Below are 8,003 nucleotides of genomic sequence, written 5' to 3'. Positions count from 1 at the left end.
GAAAATTATTTTTCCTCCCCTATACAAGCTTTTTAATTTTTGCCAGTCTGATAGGTGAGGTTAACTATTTTTAACCCCTCATACTTGACTCTACCTCCAGCAAATCATGTCTGTAACACAGCACCACGTTTGGAAGCTCCATGCCAGAAGTGTCTAGCTCCACCTGGTGGTAGCATATCTAGTGGCAGGAAAAGTACCTCTTTTTCACAGCGATTTGCACCTTGGCACTGACTTTTCCTTACCTATTAGATTTCCTGCCCCTTCTTCCCTAATGAAAAAAACCTGCATCCTAACCCCTTTCCTTTGGGCTGTAGCACATGCCACACTCCAAATCTTTTGAGTGAAGTGAGTGCTAAAACAATCCCCACTCATAGTTTACTGTCTGCGTTAATGCGACTTTACTGCAGTATTTGAAGGTCTGCATTAAGACGACCTTGGTATTCCAGGAATCTATTGCCCAGGAAGATGACTGCAGGTAACTACACATCCCACCTAAGTGTCGTTGGAGTAAAATGGCTCATCAGACAGGAGTAGCTAGGAAACCCTCCCCTAGCTGTTTCCCACCAACCCTAAATTATTGTGCCATAAAGTATGTGTAATCTCAATCAGCATCCCCTGCCTCCCCTCACTTTGAAAGACCTACCTTAAACCCAACTCAGAAAAACTCATCAGGGGGCCGGCCCGGTGGTGCAAGTGGTTAAATGCGCGCACTCTGCTGCGGTGGCCTGGAGTTCGCCAGTTCGATCCCGGGCCCGCACCGACGCACCGCTTGGCAAGCCATGCTGTGGCAGCGTCCCATATAAAGTGGAGGAAGATGGGCATGGATGTTAGCCCAGGGCCAGTCTTCCTCAGCAAAAAAGAGGAGGATTGGCATATGTTAGCTAAGGGCCGATCTTTCTCACAAAAAGAAAAACTCATCAGTACCCTGCCTTCGCCCTCCCCATTCTGAAACTCTACTAAGACTTTGTCAGTGTTGTTCCCTCCCTTCCTACTGTAAGCAATAAGCTCAGTTTTGCCTTACCAACAGGTTATTTTGGTGGTATTTTGGGGGAGCCCCATTCCACAGAAGACAGAGAGCAGTGCCTCTGTCACCACATACAAGGTATTGGGCTGCACCGTCTTAGCAACCTTATTTCACGGTTTCTCCTGGAGTTTAGTCCTTTTGCCCCTTGAGACTCTTTAAAATGTTGGAGGATGTCTTAGTCCACTTGGGCTGTTATAACAAAATACCACAGACTGGGTGGCTTATAAACAACAGAAGTGTATTTCTCAAAGTTCTAGAGGCTGGAAGTCTGAGATCAGGGTGCAGAGTGGTTGGGTGAGGGCTCTCTTCTGGGTGGCAGACTTCTTGTTGTGTCCTCATATGGCCAAAGGGGCTAGGGAGCTCTCTGGAGCCTCTTTTATAAAGCACTGATCCCATCATCAGGATTCCACCCTCATGACTTAAGCTCCCAAAGGCCCCACCTCCTAATACCATCATCTTTGGGGGTTAGGATTTCACCATATCTATTTGAGGGGAACACAGACATTCAGAGGACAACCTATTGACCACCTGGAACTTAGACTCCATTCTTTTTATTTTTTTTTAATTTTATTTATTTATTTTTTCCCCCAAAGCCCCAGTAGATAGTTGTATGTCATAGCTGCACATCCCTCTAGCTGCTGTATGTGGGATGCGGCCCCAGCATGGCCAGAGAAGCGGTGCCTTGGTGCATGCCCGGGATCCGAACCCCAGCCGCCAGCAGCGGAGTGCGCACACTTAACCGATAAGCCACGGGGCCAGCCCTAGACTCCATTCTAATGTTAGGGGCTAGAGGTTGTCAGCACCTGCTTCCCCCACTAGCCAGGTTCTTTATCCTCATCCTATTTTCCCTTTATTTCTTCTTTTCCCTTTTTCTTTCTCTCTTCCACATGCCCAAGGCCTAAAGATAACACCATCAGGCCTTGTCTCAGAACTAAAAAAGTTTTCAGTAAATAGGGAAATTTCCCCTGCATCCATAAGAAATGCTTTCTGGAAACTGACTTCAGGTCTAACCCAGGATTCTGAAGGTACCACAGGGAGCCAGAGGCAGGAGCCCCAAGTTGCACTCCTCATGACTTACATTGAATTCCGTGAGAATAGCACCTCGGGCCTCAGGTGAGTTTGTGCACTGGTCTGCTGTGCCTCCCAATGATACTGAATCTCTGAATCTCAAGTTCATATGCCCCATGCGCAGTAAACCAGTCACTGAGCCATCAGTGCTTGGAGATAGAGAAAGGTTTTATTCAAACCGGCCAAAACGAGAAGGCAGGAGGGTGGGTTCTCCTGAATCTACCTTAACAAGAGAAGAAAGCAGTGGGTTTTATAGAGCTAAGGGGCTTGGCAGGAGGAGTTTTGGAGAAACAAAGAGGTGGTCTTCCACTCCAGAGAAGCCTTTGGGCAATCTGACTTCTGGGCATCAAGGGCAGCTGGGGGCCGGTCATTCCCGTGATCACAACAACCCCAAAGGCATTCTCTTTCTTCTGCAAAACAAGCTCACAAATCCTCCCGACTTTGAGTCACCCCTCACGTTAAACAAGAAAATAGCTGATTGCGAAAAGCAATCCTGTTCTTATTGAATATCTACAGTAACCCTCAGGTACCCAGCTTCACCAACATGGGGTCTCTTATTCATGAATTGACCAAATAGCCTTCTGGAGTTTTGTACAGAGTGACAGTGCTGGGGTGTTTTAGGGAAGCTTTCCAATATCATGTTTGCATACGGATAATTATGTTTCTGCAATGTGGTAGAGGCAGTATAGTGAATGGTCTTTAGGATTCAAGCTGTGTCTGTCTGGGTTGGCATTCTGGCTCCAGTACTCACAGCTATACAACCTTAGGCAAGGCACTTAACCTCTTCATGTCTCAATTCCTCATCTCAAAATGGGGATAATAACGGTACCTTCCTCTTAGGTGTGAGGATTAAATGAGTTAATGCATTTAAAGCCTTTAGAACAATGCCTAGCACTAATAAGTACCTAGGTTAACAATTATTATGTAAAGCACTACGCAAAAAACAGCTTCAAGCTCCTGCCCTCCAACCAGATTGTTGCTCCCTATGGAGCAACTTCAGCTATGTCAGCTCTTCTGTGGTTCCTAAATTTGTAGCTCCATGAGGGAAAATACAAGGCTGTTTTTCACCTAAATTTGCTTATCTCAAGCTCTAAAGAGTGCCCAGCTTTCTCACACTTTCTTTATCTGTGATAGTTTTACCCAACATTAATGCCACCCCTTCTCAGTCTGGACATCTTTAAGGATTTCAACCTGTACTTCATGGGGGACTCCCTCCAAAAAAAGACACTTGAAGGGTAGCAGAATATGCCACTCCAAAATATGCCACTTAGGCATATTGATTATTTTGAGCTGAAAGCAATTGAGAAGAAGCAGATACAAGAAAAGCTCTCTTCTCTTCCCCTATTTGCCTAAAAGCGGGACATAAATTTGTACAGGTCCCGCTCTCTACTAGAAAGGAAAGAAGTTAATTAACCACCAGAGACAACAACTCCAGACTCTTAGCCCAGAGATGGCACCAGAAGAATGTACATAACAAACCTTACTAACTAGCCCTCCTCTTCCTTTAGTTTTCCCCATATATTTACTTTCCCACAATTTTCCACCCTAGACACTCAAAGCTCTTTTCCGTTGTCTCATCACTTCTCTAAAAATTTATTATTTTTTTGTTAAGATGCTATATAAGCCCATGTTCCAACCACTCCTTTGAGTTACTCATCTCTGAGTGCTCCCTCATGTATGCGTGATGCACATGTTAATAAACCTCTGTTTGTCTCTTGTTAATCTGTCTTTTGTCAGTCGTTTACAGGGTCCTGAGTGGAGAGTTTAGGAGGGTAGAGGGGAAAAGATTTTTTTCCCCTACAATATAGACACTGACTTTAGGTGTCCTGTGTGCAAACAGAATTAGAGGTCACAAGCTTGTTAGGAATGTTGCTAAAACATTGGTGAAAAAGGGTGAGAGAGAAAGGCCTGGGGCCCTGAGAGTTGTCCTTGCTCCTCATTTATCCCCCTAGCTACACTGCCCTAGCCAGTCTCCTTCCCAGTGGGGATAAACGGACCTCGTTCTCCTCATTTAGCCTTTTTTTATAGGTTGATGTCTCCCTGGGGAATGTTTCAATGTGGTCCCTATTGGCTATCTCAATACCTTAAACCTTGAGCTGGGCTCAGAGGTAGGTTGGCGTTGAACCCTGGAGCCCGGCCCGCTGGAAAGGACTCAGCATATCAGAAACAAGTAAATGAGACCACTTCATCTCTTCTTGGCCCCACAGCCTGCTCCACTGACTCTACTGCCCACACACCAAGAACAAAATGTTTGTGGTGCCAACAATTCAAGGCCTGGGATCCTCTGGCCCCCCTCTCCCTTTTGCTTATTTTCATTTGGCTTGCACACAGATAACAAGAGGTGATAATGCTGGCGACAGCTAACATAGCAGCTCCTCAGTTATCTCGACTTCTCTCATTCAGATTTTGAAACTTGACATTTATTCATTCACCATTTATTGATTGGTACGATGTGCCACACATCAGGCACTTACAATGAACACACGCTCTCCATCCTCAAGGAAGTTGGTGACACCAGTTAAGGAGCTATAAATAATAATAGATTTATCACTGAAAGCTATTGTATTATTATTCCACATAGTTTACTCTAAGCATCAACTAGAAACAGAAACTGGATTTAAGTGTTGCTCTAAAATGACTCGATGGGGGCCGGCCCTGTAGCGTAGTGGTTAAATGTGCGCACTCCGCTGCTAGCGGCCTGGGTTCGGATCCCCGGTGTGCCCTGATACACCGCTTGTCAGGCCATGCTGTGGCGGCATCCCATATAAAGTGGAGGAAGATAGGCACAGATGTTAGCCCAGGGACAGTCTTCCTCAGCAAAAAGAGGAAGATTGGCGTGGATGTTAGTTCAGGGCTGATCTTCCTCACACACAAAAAAATAAAATAAAAATAAATTTAAAAAAATAAAATAAGATGATTCGATGGGTATGGGTCTTCCTACCAGTTATACCTTCATCCCCATCACTTCTCGTTGACATGCTGGTTTTCCATTTACTCCTTTCTCTCCTGTAGGCTCTGAGGATTTAGCCCTCATTCTTGTCCAGCTGCTCCCATCCACGCTGTCTTCTGAGTTCCTTTCTCAGTTCCTTTCTCCCTCGGGATGTTAGAGACTTGGACCAAAGGAATCTTAGATTCTGCATTCAAAAACAAATTGTGGGGGCCAGCCCCGTGGCTTAGCGGTTAAGTGCGCATGCTCGACTACCGGCGGCCCGGGTTCGGATCCCGGGCGCGCACCGACGCACCGCTTCTCCGGCCATGCTGAGGCCACGTCCCACATACAGCAACTAGAAGGATGTGCAACTATGACATACAACTATCTACTGGGGCTTTGGGGAAAAAAGGAGGAGGATTGGCAATAGATGTTAGCTCAGGGCTGGTCTTCCTCACAAAAAACAAAAAAAACAAATTGTATTAGCTGCTTTCTTTTAACTTCAACTATGATTAAAATACCAACTGCCAACCCATCACCTGTTTTTGTGCAGCCTGGGATCTAAGAACGGTTTTTATATTTTTAAATGATTTTTAAAAAATCAAAAGTTAATTATTTCATGACGTGAAAATTATGATGCTCATATTTCAAGTGTCCATAAATGAAGTTTTATTGGAACACAGCCATGCTCATTCTTTGTCTATGGATGCTTTCTTGCTACAACTGCAAAGTCTAAAAAATTTATTCTCTGCAGGCATCTTTGAGTTTGCTGAGTAGCCACCATGAGCAAAGCTCATAAAGTTGAAAAAATTTATGGACAAGAAGTTATCACTGAAATTAAATGGTGGCAGACATGTTCAAGGAATATTATGGAGATTTGATCTCTTTATGAATCTTGTGAGAGGTGAATGTGTGGAGATGGCAACTAGTGGGCAACAGAACAATATTGGACCGGTGGTAACAAGAGGAAATATTATCATGTTAGAAGCCTTCGAACGAGTATAAACAACAGTTGCATTGACCATAGAACTCAATTGCTTCCACGTGTTCCCTCTCCACAGCATCTATTTTACTACAATATAAGAATCGAGTGGTATACATTTTCTTAATGAAATTTTTGTGAAATAAACTTTTGTAACAGTAAAAAAATATATACTCCCTGGCCATTTTCTGAAAGTTTGCCAACCCCTGGCCTAAAATATCCAGTTTGAAAGTGACCGTGGACAGCTATTATGTGAGGTACTGTACTTTACAGATCTTGCCTCATTTGCTTCTGAAAAATTCATAGGGTAGGCATTATTACCATTTTTTAGATGACAAAACTGAGACTGAGAAAGAAAACTTTGGCAATGTCACAGAAGAGGCTGGAATAAAACAAAGTCTGCCTGATTCCAAAACTGATATTCTTTCCACTATACAACACCCCCTCCATAAAGCTCTAAAGGACACATTCTGAATTATAACAGGTCTTCTTTGGACATCCATCCGTTGGTCCTAATTTTCTCCGTTGAGGCCTTTCATACAGCAATCTTCAAATATCTAAAGACTGTAATTTTGTCTTGCCTGAGTCTTTGATTCTCTGGGCTTGACATTGATTCTTTTAGAAGTTTCTATATGGCATAGTTTTAAGTCCCTTCACCATACAGATCACTTTCTGTGAACATATTCCAGTTTGTCTACTATCATCTTAAAGTGAGGAACCTAAAATAGAACTGGATAGAGGGGTATAGAGCAATCAGCAAAGAGTGCCTCTCTAGTTCTAGATATTCTACATCTTTCCAACTTTATTTTTTATTTATTTTTGTGTGTGTATGAGGAAGATCAGCCCTGAGCTAACATCCATGCCAATCCTCCTCTTCTTTTGCTGAGGAAGACTGGCCCTGGGCTAACATCTGTGCCCATCTTCCTCCACTTTATATGGGATGCCGCCACAGCACGGTCTGACAAGCGGTGCATCGGTGCACGCGCGGGATCCGAACCCAGGCCGCCAGCAGCGGAGCGCCTGCACTTAACTGCTACGGCACGGGGACTGCCCCTTTCCAAATTATACATGAAGAGTTGAGTTTTGGGACCCAAAGGCAAAATCTTACACTTATTACTATTGAATTTCACTTTGTAAGATGGAGTTTATCATCCCTGCCTTTTTGAATTCTCATTCTGCAAGCTGATGAAGTTGCTGTTCCATCTAACTCCTTTCCATCCACAAATATGGTATGCATGCCTTGTTTTTCATTTGGGTCACTGGCAAAAAAATGCAGTGAGGTTATATCTTTCATTCCAGCAGGTGGCACTCACAGGCCCTCCATTTATCAAGAACTTCATAAGTTGTCTCACTCTGTCCTGTAGATCCTGTTGGGTTGGCAGACTCAAGTGATAGTCACAGTGCAGAGGAAACTCAAGTGATAGTCACAGTGCAGAGGAAACTCCAGGTGGACATTATTACTTTCAATATCCTCTCTCCTAACACCCACATATCCACCTCTACAGAGAGTTAACTTCTGTTTTCAGCTCCTCCTCCTGATTCTTTCCCTTCCAGGGTCACCGTGAGCATGACAGGCTACCCAACCTCCCATCCCCAGCTGTCTTGAATCCAATTTACCACTTCTGTGGGTTGTGTGAACTTGGGCAAGTCCCTTAGCATTTACGTGCCTCTTTTCTCCATCTGTGAAATAGAATAGTAATAATATCTAGTAAATAAGTTAATGGATGACAGCAATCATTCAACAAGTTATCCAAGAAAAGGAAAAAGTTCCGTTTCATATTAGATTTTTATAGCTAGTACCAGAAAAGGGATAATAAATTGAAGGATCTACAGAATTAAAGAGATATAGTTTTTTAATGTAAGTTGTACTTTTCCTCCATTTATCCCCCTTACTAAGCTATCTCTGTGTCCCATAGAACATACTGTCCCCTCGTTCAGAAATGGACCAACCCCATTTCCCTCCACTTCCCTTGCCCTGGCCTTGATCTGTAAAGACAGGC

At 43.9% G+C, this 8,003-nt stretch overlaps 1 pseudogene; it reads left to right on the top strand.

The window, feature by feature from the left end:
* The first annotated feature begins 5,828 nt into the window (after positions 1 to 5,828).
* On the top strand, positions 5,829 to 6,026 carry LOC106800220 (small nuclear ribonucleoprotein G pseudogene; annotated as a pseudogene).
* Positions 6,027 to 8,003: the final 1,977 nt, after the last annotated feature.

This window comes from Ceratotherium simum, chromosome 2 (assembly GCF_057802395.1).
Source record: "Ceratotherium simum simum isolate JZ-2026a chromosome 2, ASM5780239v1, whole genome shotgun sequence".
Classification (NCBI taxonomy): domain Eukaryota; kingdom Metazoa; phylum Chordata; class Mammalia; order Perissodactyla; family Rhinocerotidae; genus Ceratotherium; species Ceratotherium simum.
The sequence above is the reverse complement of the archived record's forward strand: the minus strand, read 5'-3'. Positions and strand labels throughout refer to the sequence as shown.